General features: G+C 45.9%; 1 protein-coding gene and 1 pseudogene across 2 annotated transcripts in view; both read left to right on the top strand.

The window, feature by feature from the left end:
• The window catches only part of LOC144817963 (prolactin receptor-like), a 552,158-nt gene that overhangs the window by 101,414 nt on the left and 434,963 nt on the right, over nt 1-15,781 (top strand). The gene's annotated exons all lie outside the window — the stretch shown is intronic.
• Nucleotides 4,423-4,623, top strand: LOC144820570 (small nucleolar RNA SNORA73 family; annotated as a pseudogene).

Raw genomic sequence — 15,781 nt, 5'->3', positions numbered from 1 at the left:
TTTAATGTTAAGTGCTCTTATAACGCGCAACAGCTACTCCAAGGAGTGTCCCGGCGCGAATCCAAGAGAAGTCCCTGAACTACACCACCCTCAATTACGGAAACAGATAGGTTTTTAAAAGTTTCTTGAAGGCTAACGGATCATGAGTATTGCGCAGTGAAAACGGAAGGGCATTCCAAGCCTGAGCAGCCTTAACGGCCAGGGAGCCACCGCCCATCTTATGCCAAAGGGATGTGGAATTTAATAAAATATCTACTTGTCCATTGGGCAGGTTGCTTCTTAAATCTACTTGTCCTGTAACAAAATCCACTTGTCCCTTTGGTACCATGTGGTACGGCGACAAATTATGGCAGCAATCTCATTATATAAGAGCTTTGATATAGCCTCTCTGATTATGCCAGGGCTCTTACCATAGTAGTGTTTGAATGAAGAACTTGCAAACCCCTTATTTTGCTTGTTTCTGCAGATCTACATGCTGGGGCTGAAGGTAGTGGTAAGCAATAGTTCCAGGTTTAGAATGCCCTTTTGAGACTGTGCATAACTACGAACTGGCATGTTTTAAGGGTTTTCAACAGCTCTTCTCTAATCTTTTCCCATATTGAGAAATGTTGGAAATTTACTTCTGACAATGGCAAGCATAAACCTTCTTCCAGAGTTGGGGAAAAAAGTGGTTGGAGGGAACGTGAACTGGCAAAACACTCAAATGTTCGCATGAGCAAATCTAGACATGCATATTTCCTCATGCTAAAATGCAGTTCACAAATATTTTCTAGGAATACTATTTCTTGTCCTACTTCTGTAAATCCTTAGGAATTCTTGAAAGCCGTATAGCTGCACTCAAAGAAAGGGTGCACTTTTGAGACTTTCTTTAATAATTGGGCCCCTAATTTGGTCAGGCGTTGACCTTGACCTTTTGCGTTTGTTAAAATCCTGTCTCTGTCACTCTCTACATCGGCCGGCTTCACTGTGAGTGATTGCATTCTGCTGTTTCACAAGGAGCATATCGACATACAAGGTAGTTTTGTTCAGTGCCAGTGACTACTGTGGCAGTGTGTGCTTTATGAGACCAAAAACTGTTTTTGCTTTTGCCAATGTTTGTTATAATGGTGAGGGCCCGACAGCTCCCACACCAATAAGGTTTTACAAAAACCATGCCAAAACAATTCACACAATTGACATAACTGAGATTGAAATTTAACCCGGTTCGCCACGGGAAGCCAGTAGAGAACGCGGAGATGTTCCCTCACGCTGCACTTCTTAGCAATTCCCAAGAGAAGCCTGGCAGCCGCAGTCTGAATGACCTGGAGTCTATTCAAAGAATATCCAGGGATGCCTATGTACAACGCGTTAGCACAGTCCAATCCGGAGAGGATCAAGGCATGGATCTTTGGCCTGCCTAGGGCGGAGGGGTAAAAACTCTTTGGTGTTTTAAGAAGGCCGGAGCAGCTGCCTGAGAGCTTTTTCATCTGGATGGAAAAGGAGAGGTCATCCTCGAACCACACTCGTAGGTTTTTTGCGGATTTGCCATTAGAGGTTGGTAGGGGGAACCCGTGAGTCCAAATCAGGAATTTGCCTTAGAGAAGGATCTCTGACTTGTCTTCGTTACATTTGAGTTGGGCCAACGCAAGACACTCGAAGACCGAAGACAGGCAATGCTGACTGAAGGATACAGAGTCCTCATCCTTTCCCCAGGTAAAGAGAAGCTGTGTGTGATCAGCGTAGGCTATCAACTTTGCCCCCAACTTCTCAGCTAGATAAACCAGAGGAGTGGCGTAGATGTTAAAAAGATGGGGGCTAAGGGAAGACCTCTGTGGGACCCCAGTGGTGACCGGCTGCGGTGTTGAGGTGGCCGGTGGCAGCCAGACCTGTTGGGCCCGCCCTTCATGGAAGGACCTCAGCCAGCCCCAAGCAGCGCCTGAGACACCTATCTCAGTGAGTCGGGTGAGCAGCAGGAAGTGTGGTACTGTGTCAAATGCCACCGATAGGTCAAGCATTGCCAGTGCAGTTCTCCCGCCGGCGTCTAAGCACTCGCGGATGGCCTCGGATATTTCCACCAGCGCTGACTCGGTGCTGTAAGAGGGGCAAAACCCAGACTGTGCTGGATGCAGAACATGAGACCCCTCACCAAACTCTGCAAGTTGTCTGGTCACCACCTTCACACAGAGTTTTGCTAAGCTGGGCAGGAGGGAGATGGGGCGATAATTCCCAGGGATCAGGGGATCAAGAGAGGGCTTTTTCAAGAGGGGAAGGATTTTAGCCTGTTTCCAGGCCTCCCGTACCCGCGCTTCACGAAGGGAGGCGTTTATGATCAAATTAACTTCGGGGTTGATGATCTCCGCGACTGCGGCAAGTAATCTCCCCATACAGGGGTCCGTGGGCGAGCCCGATTTCAAGCCCTTCAGGATTTTAAGAGAGCCAGACAGATCCACGGATGAAAAGGCCAGCAGGGAGTGCCTGGAAGCAGTACGCAAGATGGAAATAGGCGCAGCGACAGCCGAAGGTCCGGAGCAGGAGGTGAAGGCAGCCTGAATCGTGCGTATTTTATCCATTAAAAAATAGGATAAAGTGCGTATTTTATCCATTAAAAAATTGGATAAACTGTTATATCAGCCCACAGTGGCTGGGAGAGGGCACGATTGTGCTGCAGGGGACAATGGAGAAAATCTCCTTGGAGTTTTTTTGTGCCTGTTCAATGCGGGTGGCAAAATACTGCCTCTTAGCCTGTGATATCGCAGTATAATAGATTTTTTGTCTGCCTTTGAGAGTGGCCTTAGCCAGGGGACAGTACTCACTGATGCGCCAAGCACGTTCCAGTTTTTTACACTCCTGCTTAAGAACGGACAGTCCGGGGTAAACCAGGGTTTAGACGGCGATCCTCTGGAGAACCTGGACGAGGTCGGTGTAGCAAGCATGTTCGTAGAATTGGATAACCAATTAGAGAAGCCTGCCAGACTTCGGTCAAGATCTGGGGTAAGTGCGGGTGGCCAGTATAGACGGTTAAATTTTTTTGAAAGCTGGTTTCCGGTAGCAAGAGCCCAGAGGGCAAGCCGAGGCTAGCACCGAGGAAAAATAGGTGAGACAATGGTCTGACCAAGCGACTGGAAGAGGATCTTTAGCCATGGTAGCGAAATTGGAACAGATTGGGTCAAGAATATGACCTCCTTTATAAGTAGGGCGGTTGACCCATTGAGACAATTGGGCCAGCTGGAGGATGACACCAAAAGCAAGTGATTCACTTAATTCGGCCTGGTCAAGATGAATATTCAGATCCCACAATACCAAGTATTGTGGGAATTGAAGAGCCCTGGAGGTCACTGCATCACCCCATGATTGCAGGAAAGACCTAGCGGGGCTCGGGGGACGATAGATCAGAGAACCTCCCAACAAAGAATGGGGGGAGAACCTGATGCTAAAATCCAGAGCTTCGCAGTCCCCCCAGGCGTGAGCGTCGCCCCTCATGAAGTCCCACGTGTCCCTGTACATGATCGCTACTCCACCCCCTCTTCCTACCAGGCGATCCGCCCTGGCAATTTTAAAGCCCTTAGGGGTGGCAAGAGCAACAAACGAGTCCAATGTGTTATCCAACCACGTTTCTGTAATGAACAGTATGCCTACTGGTCTGTCCGAGAGGAGCTCAAACACCTCAGAATGGTGCTTTCTTAACCCCTTCCGCATTGATGACAAAGCCAGCTCGTCATGGGCGTTACCTGCGCTACGCGGATGACAAACTGGCTTTGTCACAAACCGCGCCATTTTCAGAAATCAGCGCACAGCGGGAAAACGCGGTAGCGCGGTATCAGTTAAGGAGCACATATTAGTCTGAGCCGCTGAAATAGACAGCGGTCTAGATGGCCTAGATCGAAAGGCTAGGGATAGTGGAGATAAGACAAGGTCTGGCCATAAACTAAAACCACATCTGGCACAAATGTTATCCTGGGCAGCCCGCAAGTCAAACTGAGATTGGGGGTGACATGCTGGCAAACGAAGCGCCCATAGTGTATTCCTAGAGTAGCAAAGACTCTCCGGGCTGTCAGTAGACCGTCGAGCAGAGTGAGTGGCTGTGGCCGCCTCCGGGACGCTGACGGGCGCAGACGGGCTTGCCTTAGGCGCGCCTTCGGCGCACCTGCAGCACGCCCGCCGTGCAAGACCGATGCGCGTGTCCGCGCAGCGTGCATCTTTAGAGGTCGGCAGCCAGAAAAGCTAGAGAGCGCACTCCCAAAAAATGGCATCTCTCAGTGGCTGACCGACAAGCAGGAAGTGAGTAAAGCCCCGCTGGTAAAGAGTCAAGTTCCCCACAGTATTCCCCGCAGTATTGGATCACACGTAAGTTTTAAAAATTATATTTCGAAAAGTGGCAGCATAAAATAACACAGCTCTAGGCTAGAGTTAGAGCAGCAGCAGAAATAATGTGCAAATCGGTGACCGAACAGAGATACCTGGGTATGGTTGCTCTCTCTCAGCTGTCAAAGGGGCATATGGGTGCCCAGGCCTTTGGCCCATGATGTACAGTCCAGATCCACGCTTTTGGAGAACAAGCTTTTCCCGCAGTCTTCGGATTGCTGAGCTTCATCCTGTATATTCCTCGGACAGTGACTGAGGAGGCAAATTATGCAGGGTACACAATGAAGCATGCTGCTGATGTGTGCAAGAGAGGGTGGGTGTGGTGTAATATAGCCCTTTGCTTCTGGGGTGGGTCAAATATTACGTTTGTGAAATCCTTTGGCTGTACTAACAGTTTTCTTTTCTTCTTTAGCTTAACAATCTTTATGCTTTTGGGTAAGTAACAGGGCATGTCCCAAAGTCTTAATAGTGTAATTACTTTAATAATAATCAAATTACACTCTGATGTTTTTCGTGCTCATGAGCGTGCTCAGATGGCATAGATGTTGTAGATGCAGACAACACAGCACCAAGCTTTTAGTTGACAAGTGCTGAGTGCTGTTATATGTGGTTCTTGTTGTCAGAGGGGTTACTGCATGGGCTGTTTGGGCTAGGGTTCTGATTGGCTACTGGGGCTAGGGTTTCCTATTGTATTTAGGGATTGGGGCTTTGATTGACTGTTAGGGCTAGGGCTGTGATTAGTTAAAAGGGCCCAGTCTCTCAATGGTTTAGGGTTAGGGTTCTGATGGGTTAGGTTTAGGGCTAGGATTCCACTGGCCAATAGGGCAATTTTAAGCATATGGCTCAAGGAGTCTCAACCCAGGTGTCTAGGCTTAGGGCAGAGAGGACAAGGGCAGTTGCCTGTTCGGGCTGGGCGGAAAGGACAAGGGAAGTTAGCTGTTTGGGCTTGGCAGAAAGGACAAGTACTGTTGCCTGTCTGGGCCTATTGGGGTCAGGCCTAGGGCATTGGGCCAGAGATGCTGCCCAATTTTCCCTTCCGAGCTAACACCTTAAGTCCTGAACATCCACCAACATCCAAACACAATATAAGGCATTCTACTTGTGCCATACAAACAAACTCATACAGATTTCAATGTGTATTGAACAACTACACAACCACTACAAACCCAACAAACCACACCTACAGACAATTCTGGGGAGAGGATGTGGCCTTACAGCTAGAATGTTGGTCAACCTCGACGCTGGAGAATCGAGTTCGAGACTCGCTGGGACACTCAATATCCTGTGATTCTGGGCAAATCACTTAATCTCCTTGTGCCTAACAAAAAATGAATGTGTTCATCATATACCTTAGGGTCAAGTTTGCGCTATTAAAAAACTCTGGGGAAAAAAACGAATTTCTACCCCAACTACAACCCTAAGGCACCTGCATTCTCACACAAAACACAACTCCGTCTACTAACACATCAGCGACACAAAACAAACCCACATTCATAACTTTAATGCATACAGACACACACTCCCTGTTCAAACAGAACACCAGCTCTATCTACTTGCTCCTAACAGATCCCCTTTTATTATCACAAAACCTATACTCAGCCTTCCATCTCACCATCCACCAACACCACCTCATCCTTATACCAATTACACACAACCATACAATGCTTACACTCGACTTCACCACACACATTTCCTATTCAAGTGATCAAATATAACACAAACACTCATAACTCTTGTCCATTGCCTCTTACACACCACACATTCTTGTCCAAAACACATCACCACCCCCTGTACTACTCAAATACTACTCATCAACAGTACTGCACATACAAATCTGTCACAGAAAACCACTACATCAATATCTCCTCTCACTAGTCCACAATAAAAACAAGCAATGGTCTCGGCAGCATTAAAGGTAGAGTTATTGGCATTGCTCATTACATTTCTTTAAATCATAAATAAATGGCATGGTCATTTGATGGGACAAACCTACTAGGAAACTTTGTTAGATAGTGAGGTAGTGAAAGAGAGCGTGTTAGTGACTTAGTGTATTTGAGAGTGATGTAGTGAGTGAGTAAATTAGTAATTTAGAAAGAGAGTGAATTTGTGAGTTAGTGAGAGTGATGTAGTTATTTTTTGAGAGTGTGTGGTGATATAGTGAGAGAGTGATACCGAAATAGATAGTGATGTACTGATAGATTGAGTGAGATAGAGATTGAATTTTGAGTATTGTGTTAGAGTGAGAGGTAGTTACTTTTGTAGTTATATTGTGTTGCTGTGAGAGATAGTTGAATAGTGAGTTATAGAGTTAGTGATCGAGTAGTAAAGTGAGAGAGTGGTGTGGGGGAAGAGAGTGGTGTGGGGGAAGAGAGTGGTGTGGGGGAAGAGAGTGGTGTGGGGGAAGAGTGGTGTGGGGGAAGAGTGGTGGGGGGAAGAGTGGTGGGGGGGAAAAGTGGTGTGGGGGAAGAGTGGTGTGGTGGAAGAGAGTGGTGTGGTGGAAGAGAGTGGTGTGGTGGAAGAGAGTGGTGTGGTGGAAGAGAGTGGTGTGGGCGGAAGAGAGTGGTGTGGGGGAAGAGAGTGGTGTGGGCGGAGAGTGGTGTGGGCAGAGAGTGGTGTGGGGGAAGAGAGCGGTGTGGGGGAAGAGAGCGGTGTGGGGGAAGAGAGCGGTGTGGGGGAAGAGAGCGGTGTGGGGGAAGAGAGCGGTGTGGGGGAAGAGAGCGGTGTGGGGGAAGAGAGCGGTGTGGGGGAAGAGAGCGGTGTGGGGGAAGAGTGGTGTGGGGGAAGAGAGTGGTGTGGGGGAAGAGAGTGGTGTGGGGGAAGAGAGTGGTGTGGGGGAAGAGTGGTGTGGGGGAAGAGTGGTGTGTGGGAAGAGAGTGGTTCGGCCCTTCCCTCTTTCTGTCTACTTTCACAAGGAAAGTAGGACATTCGCCAATTTATGCCCATGTTTTACAGACACTTTCATCTTTCTTGAAATGCATAAAGAATAATGTATTCTTCCAAGGTGCTACGACTGTCAAGAGTCCCATGAGTACTTCCATGAGTAAATATTTATGCATACAGAAATATAGCACGTCGTGTGTGTAAATGCAGCATATCGGTAAATCTGCATTAAAAAACGTTTTTCACGGCTTGAATATCTTTAGTAGATTCTGGACATAATCATCTTGCACACTACAATGGTACCATAATGTGTACATTGAAGCATGGTTAAATCCGTTTACGATTTCAGCTTCATGATCTGTAAATTACTAACTTGAAGTTCTACTCTTCAGTGAAAGTATTGGACACACCGGAAGAAGGGGGCCATACACGGCGGGATGACGATAACACGGAGAAAGCCGGACAGCCACAACTGCAAACACAGCTCACAGGACACGGGCACACCGGGAACACAGGGAAACATAGAAAGCCATTTGCTTTGCTAATAGGATTGCATAGCAAAGCAAATGGCTTTAACTTAATAAAACTGTGGGCTAAAAAGGATGGGTCGGATTGTTACCCCGACCAATTGCCAGGGGGTAGGCTTAGTGCAAGCATTCTTCCAATCGCCTTATGAGTGCTGAGTACCATCCCAGCTGAGACGTTCTGGTCCCCTTCCACTGGTAGCAATGAATCCTGTCTGAGAAGTGCTCGCATCCTCCCACTGCTGAAAAGTGCTGGTAAAATTTAATGAAAGTAATGAATCTATGCTGAGAAGTGCCTGAAGCCTCCCACTGATAGAAATGCATCTCTGCTGAGAAGTGCATGTAGCCTCTCATTGGTAGCAATAATCCTGGCTGAGAAGTGCTGATATACTCCCACTTCTGAATTAATTGTAAACTTCCTGTGATAGTAATGAATCACTGATGAGAAGTGCTTGTATCCTCCCACTGGTAGTAATGAATCCTGGCTGAGAAGTGCTGGTGTCCTCCCACTGCTGAGAAGTGCTTGTAAACTTCCAGTGACAGTAATGAATCTCTGCTGAAAAGTGCTGGTACCCTCCCACTGATAGTAATGAATGCCCGCTGAGAAGTGCATGTAGCTTTTTCTCTTGCACTGACACCAGTCCTCTACACACTTCCGAAGCCGCAGGTAGACGCACTTCTAGCATCTTTACATCTCCCACATTTTAAGCCTAGGAGGTAGCGCTGCCCTTTTATAGCGCCGCCAGCACAAGCCTGAGGACGCTGCAAACAGATCCTTGCTGAACTGTCGATGCACAGTGACCCAAAGCCACTGCATGCCCCTTGCCCCTGGTTCATGCACTTCAATCATCTTTACATCTCACACGGTGCAAACTTGCGAGGTGGGGGTGCAATGATTATAGCGCTTCCATTTCTCACCACCGGTCCAAGTGCGCTGCAGGCAGTCGTGCTCCTCGATGACCAGTTGGAGCTGTGCATTCACACACTACGCCACACACGCAGGTTTGGCGCTGTAAAGTGCGTGCCAGCTGCAACACACCGAACCCTATGCACCCAGACACTATCGGCGCTCGTCTTCTGAGCCAGGGCACCCTCACAGAAGTTTACACCCGAGGGCGCTACAGAGAGTTACCCACTCTCACGTGCCCCCTGGTACTAGTATGCTGTGACATGGAGTGATTTTAAACCCCCAGCCCTGGTTACCTCTGCCACAGCGCTTAGAGAGCCTGGTTGCTGTGAAAGTGCAGATTCTCAAAACAACCTACTTGCTTTTCCAATGGAGATGCCAATGCGGGAAGTCAGGCAAAGTCGCCTGTGACGGGGGCGGAGCTGCATACGTGACCGGAAGAGAAGGCGGAGTGAAAGCGTCTTGCGACGCCAGAAGGAGAGCGGAGTCCCTCAGAATTGATCTGGTAAGTTACAAAGGGCTGGGGGGCTCGGTTCCCTCGTTGTGTGTGTGCCTGTGTGTGTATGCATGTGTGTGACGGCGGGGGAGAGGGGGGTGTGTGTGACGGCGGGGGAGAGGGGGGGTGCACTCGTGTGTGTGTGCGCGCGTGTGTGTATGTCTGCGGAGGGGGGGTGGGTGTCTCTGTATGTATGTGCGTGGGCGCTTGTGTGTGTGTGTATGCGCATGCGTGTGTGCTTCCCAGGAGACAGCGCCAGGCCGCAGCGCTCGTTCGCGTGCGCGTGTCACTTTCAAATCGCCTCCAAGGCGATGCGCGCGGCCAGGATTGTCTCCTGGGAAGCACACATGCCGACAAAAGAGCTTCGGCGGAGACGCGCTTCCGCGCGTTCAGCCGAGCCCTAAAAACTCACAAATCTCAATGTATTATTTCCCTTACACATATATCCCCTTACTATGTAATCGTGTATCTATATATTTATTATTTTTATCCTATTGTACAAGAAAAAAATGACACTCTCAAAAGCTTTACTCTGTCCTACCTTTACCCTACACCTCTATCAATGTATCTTCTATCTTCACTCCCTGATCCCAAAGCTCAGACTACTAGAGAATTGTGGTTTCAATATGATGATACAAAATTGCACAGTAAGCATGGATTTGGTCAACACGGACCACGTTTATTTAGAGATCAGGCACAAAAGAACGTGGAAAAATGTGCTGTCCGTAAGGAAAAATATTGCATCATACCTGTAGTCATTGAATATTGTGAAACAGATTGAAGGGCGCAGCGCGGAACACCGGTCAGGCCAGCCCCTTCTCCCCTCTCTTCTGTTATGCATTTGCAGTAATCATGCTTACACATATGAGTCAATGTTTGTATTCAAGCACATTCTTGTTCTCTTTTACCTTTTTTTTCTAATTAACCTCGCTTTGTATTGCACACCCATCGCCTTCTTCTGGAACTTTATTTTAATTTGTATGCAATGTTTATTTCAGGTTTGCATGTGTTTATATTGGGCTGCATAATCCCTTATTTTTGGAGCGATGAAGCACGTGTTTTATGTTTTTTGATTTAGTTTATTTCAAAAATATCTATTTTGAAATCGAAAATGTCAATGTTAAATCTCAGAAATCCTTTTTTGTTTTTTTTAATTACGAGGTGGGTGACCCCTTGTGCCCCCACCTTCCCTTGATCCTACTAGTTAAAACGTTTCCGTTAACCATAAGTATTTTTTGTCCTTCCCGTTTTATTTTGTTCTTTTTTTTGTTTACTGGCTGTGTTTCTCCTTCCTCTAACTAAACTCATTTCCCTTTGCTTATTTAACTTTAAGCCTCCTCTTACCATTACTTTACCATTGTTGTTCTCTTTCCATTAACATTGCCCTTAACCCATAGTACTTACCTGTGGATGTGTGTCACTATATCAAGGTTAAATTATCTATATCATATTAAATATTTACATCTTAACTCCACCCAAGCTTACCTTAGGGCAGTGGTTCCCAAACTTTTTTGACCTGTGGCTCCCTTGACTAAATTGGCAGTTGGCCGTGGCTCCCCACCATTTTTTACCGTGGGGGGGGGGGGTGTACGCCCGACCTCGGGAGTACTTCCAGTTGTCTTCCTTAAATTAATTGGGACGCTTTTTTATTTTCCAATTGATGACAAGCAGAGGAGTCATGTTTTGGAGCATTTGTGATCATTAAAGCTTCCCTGGCAGGCCAAAACAGGTCAGGTTAAGTTACTTACCAGAAAGATGGTAGTACGCGGGGTGATGCAGTGACAGTCGCATGCCATGTCACTGCGCACGGGCAAAGTTAGTCGCCTAGCAAAGTTAGTACAGTAGTGATGGGGCAGTCAGTTGGGTGGCAGACTGGGAGGGCTGGTGAACAGCAAGTAATATACACTGTCAGTGGGGGTAGATCAGCGAGCATTGGTAGAGCTATAAGTAGGCACACTTCAGGTCACAGGGGCTGAGGCAGGGCAGGACAGTAAGGTTGGGGGCAGAACGAGATGACTGGCAGAAGACAGGGCTGCATAAGATCCAGCCAGCTCAGTGGGGCTGGGGTAGAGCCAGTCTCATGGCCGGAAGAATGGACAGGCAAGAGGCAGTTTTGTAGCGTGCTGGTATGGATAAGGTAGAGTCAGTTGCACTAGGTGGAGGTGGTAGTAGACCCAGTTACATCCCAGGTCAGTATGGGGCACAGGACATGAATTACTTTGAATTGACCACACGTGGGCCCACTGCCAGTCCCTGCCCACGTGCCTTTTATCACATAGGTCTGCTTCCCCCACGCTTAAAAGCCCACTCCTGCTTCAAAGCTGATGTCATACTTCGGAGATGTCTCTGAGAAATATTGCTTTTGGTGCAAATTGTCTTTTCATTTTCGAGCCAGCTGCGAATTTATTCTAATACTTGCATTACTTTTTTATTCAGAAACGTTTTTCAGGAAATAGACAGTGAGTGATAACAATGTGCCTTAAATTGTGTTCAGGGGTTACAAACTTGTTTTGCCACTTAATAAATACATTTGTTAACCTTATCTTTATTGAAGGACTGGCTTTAACTCGTGCCTTGCACACTGCACGCACCCTTTTGCAGAGACTGCCTAGTTACGTTCACTGGACTGTAATGTGAGTTTGCTCACTTGAATTTCTGATTTATAAAATCAGGCGTAGTGTTTCTTCAAGTTCACACAAAGTGCGGGAACAACAGCCAGGATATAATTATACATGGCTGTATTTTACGTTTTCAAGTTGTAGCATTATTTAAAATCATCGCGTTCTGTGAGGGGCCTACTACGTGTTCATTAACTCAGAATCTGTTCGAGTGACTGCGGGGGAAACTGCACATTTATAACTTGTCCCTTTCAAACTCAGCTTCTCAAAATAAACTAAATAAATTAGTTAATGAGCGAGGACTGTCTTCCCCCGTATGTTGCGGCTGGAATAATCTTCATCCTGCATTCAGGCCCTGCTAGGGCGTCAAAAGACGCATAATGTTTTACTGCCTACACACGTCCAAATGCTATCTTTCCCACCTCGTGCGCGGTGCCCCTGGCTACTCATAACGGCGCACCAGGGCGCCGCGGCGCACAGTTTGGGAACCACTGCCTTAGGGTATCGGTATTTATGGACTTATGAACATTATTATGTCCTTTCCCTACAATGAAGTCGTGGGTCAAATTCATTGGATGCGATATTATCACCATGGGATATGGACATAGTGACACCTCCACCTTAAAAGAGGACATGGCACCACTGGCGACTTGAACCCACTAAAACATAAATTGATTTTATTTATTGCAGTTAACACTTTTGCCTACGTTTCCAGGAAGAGAAAGTGTGGTTAAAAATTAGGGTAATTATCACATCTCCAAATAGATACCACATCTCCAAATAGACTCCACTATCGGGTCCACCGTGACCAGCTGTTGGACCTCAAGTAGATAAATTCATCTGTGTAGCTCCAATATGGAACTGGTCTTTGATCACACCATGTCTAGTTCTAGACAGTGTAATCTGTACTGTTAACAATAAACGGAAAAGGGTCCCTGAAAAAATTGAATGAGTGGGTGAAGACACTAGGGAAATAACAAGACCAAAACACACAAAACTCCCCTCACACATATAAATCTAACATTGGCAGTAGGTCCATTAATTAGAGACTCCCAAAGACCAAGAATATTTTTATAAAATAATTTTTAGTTCATTTATTTATCAAGATACATAAATCTATATGATTTTCTATGCATTTTTTTTCATTTTCATATATAATGCATGAGACATCACAAACATTCAATAAAACAAGACATAAACCCAGCACAATGATGTCGTAGGGTACCTATGAGTAAATGTACATGGAACCGTAACCACCCCAACCACCACATAAGGAAAAAAAACAACAATAACTGACAATAAGCTAGACAAAACAAATCATGACAAAATACAATATATAACAAAAATAAATTTTAAAAAAGCGCTGACGCGCGTTTCGGAGATCCCATGTATATCAACAAGCTCCTTCTTTAGGGCGCAATTTATTTATATATTTTAGAAATAACCATATCTTGGCTGTTAACCCATATTCAAATAGGTACCGTGCTTCTTTCACAATAGAGCATGCAATAGAGCATGTTTTCCGCCTGTGGGAGGAAAACATGTAATGAATAATTCAAATAAAGATAATGTTTTCATTAAAAATGGGAGTAACTAACCATTCCAAAAAATCAAGGTAAAGGAAAAAACTGAGACAAAAGATATTTACCACCACCGAATAAGTGTATATACCTAAACGTGATGAAAGAGGGAATAAGTGAACAAATAAGTTCACTCTGTACTGTTATCCTCCTAGCTGACTTTCACGTCCTAGTACCATCTTGCTATTTTCTGACCCCATACACATCAGGCAGGAGACTCGCGATTTTTTAGAACAAAGGGGCTTGATTTTAGGAGTCTCCCACATACAATTGCCTCTGCTTCACTATAGGCCAAAGAGGAAAATACAATGTTCACCAGGCTGCTTCAGTGGGCACTTATTATTCAGAAATATATTCAGTATAATCATTGGGTGCCATGTTGTTCCACGTCTCATTGTCCCACCATTGGTTCCCAACCTCTTCAAAATCCTTTAAACATATAAACATATTCTTAAACTCAAAGTGTTGTAGATGGGTTTCCTCTAAAACGAAAACAATATTATCCCACAAATACCAAGACCACTATGACCTTATTCCAGTAAAGAAAGCAGTGTTCCAAATGATGACCATGGCTCAAGTCTGAAATGTTATTGAAGGAGACTGGCCGTGCTCAAGGTCGGACTTGGACAGAAAATAGGCGCCGGCACCAAACTAAAGTGCCCCTCCCTTTTAGTTAATTAGAAATCTAAAAAATAAACCTTGTTTGCAAATTGGGGAAGTTTTGAACTTGTAAAGACGGATAGTATGCGTGTTTTTAAAGTATGAAAACCTCATGGATTTGAGCTTGCTGCAGTCAATGTTTGGTTTAATATCAGGGAATAATCTTTAAGAACCAACCCAGCAAACCATAAACTAGGCCACAAACCACCAAAATACAGCCCAAACCCTGACCTGTTCGGCCAGCCCATTGGGCACTGCCTGATTGCCCTATAGGCCTGTCTGACACTGGCCGTGCTATTTCGATTGAATTCCTCCTATCAAACTTATTTTCTGTTTAGTAAAGATTCCCCTTTTGGACTTCCGGAGTGCTGACTATGGAGTTTACAGTTGTAAAATCCATGATTCTAACAGCTTAGTCTTACAGATTAGCTTTGTCTGCATGCGCTGGCCTGGATCCAGAAGTCTTGTTGGTGATGATTGGTCTTTTTGCTGACCGTGGGTGGCTCATTTAGGTATGAGCTGGTTCATCTAAGTGCCTGTTCTTCCCTGTCACACATACATTTCCACAATCACTGTAAATGTTTCTCTGATGCAGATCTCACCAAGTTCAATTTTAAATGTCTTGTCTATTACTTTCTAGTGAGATTTTATTACTGAGCTGTCAAGATATTTTGGTTAAAATATTGACTATGACAATATGGTGATGGTAAGTGTACCTAGGTAAGTATAGATTTACTCTTCTGAACTCCACTTTTATGTACCTCTGCACGATATATATCTTAAGGTTATGTGGATGTGAAGTTAAAAAGACTAAATCTATATTTATCTATATATAATTACATCCTAGATTATGTGGGTAAGGGCCTGAGCTGACTTCGGAGCGGTGGGAACCAGAATGTCCCGGTTTTTGGCATTAAAATTCTGGTCACCCTATTCTTATTGCTTTTTACAGGTTTTTAGCATCTCAAGGTGGTCTGGAAGGTTCAGCCCCGCCCGCGCGTAGATGCAGTTTTGATCCCAATAATAAAATCAAATGTCCCCTTTCGGAGGGGGCAGCTGGAGCGCTGAGGTCATCAGAGGACTATTTCTACCGCAAACACGCTCTGTTCCTCTTGCGTTGCAGTGAAACGGACCCCGCTCCAGGCACGTTTCTCAGCAGCGCCCCACTATCTCAGATGAATGCAGAGGCACATTCGGCGCACAGCTGTTGTTTTCATTCCCTCGCTGGTGTCGGTTTAACAGGCGCCATGGTGTGATGGGCGCACAGACCGAGTCTGCGCAGGCGCCGAGCGGAGCTGTGCGCTCTTTCAACAATTACTTTACTTCTGTTAACTCGGCAGAGGGGTAGCGCAGCGCTCAAATGAAGACAGGTTTTCGAATTATACCTTTCACCAAGGGTCATGCAAAGTATCGCCTCCTTGAAGCAGGCGCTATTGTGGAGAAATGTTTTTATTTCTCAAACAATTTCGCAGATTTTATGTGCACATCTTCATAGAGCGCACACATCCAATCTGTGAAATGGATTACGATTTGGAGTGGAAGATTATGCTTCCTGTACAAATCCTATACTAGACGTCACACACACTTGTGCACCATAAAGCAAAGGTTGTGCGTGATGCTTGCTTGGCAGCCTGTTAGCGCACCAGGCACAGGGGCTGACAGCAGCAGCAGGGCATTTTGAATAAAAATGGCTTGACATGGCTCCCCTTGTGCCCTGCTGCCACTTTCTTGTTGCACTGCGTTGTGCTAAACATTAATAAACTCGCCATGCAGAG

This window comes from Lissotriton helveticus, chromosome 2_1 (genome assembly GCF_964261635.1).
Source record: "Lissotriton helveticus chromosome 2_1, aLisHel1.1, whole genome shotgun sequence".
Taxonomy (NCBI): Eukaryota; Metazoa; Chordata; class Amphibia; order Caudata; family Salamandridae; genus Lissotriton; species Lissotriton helveticus.
The sequence above is the reverse complement of the archived record's forward strand: the minus strand, read 5'-3'. Positions and strand labels throughout refer to the sequence as shown.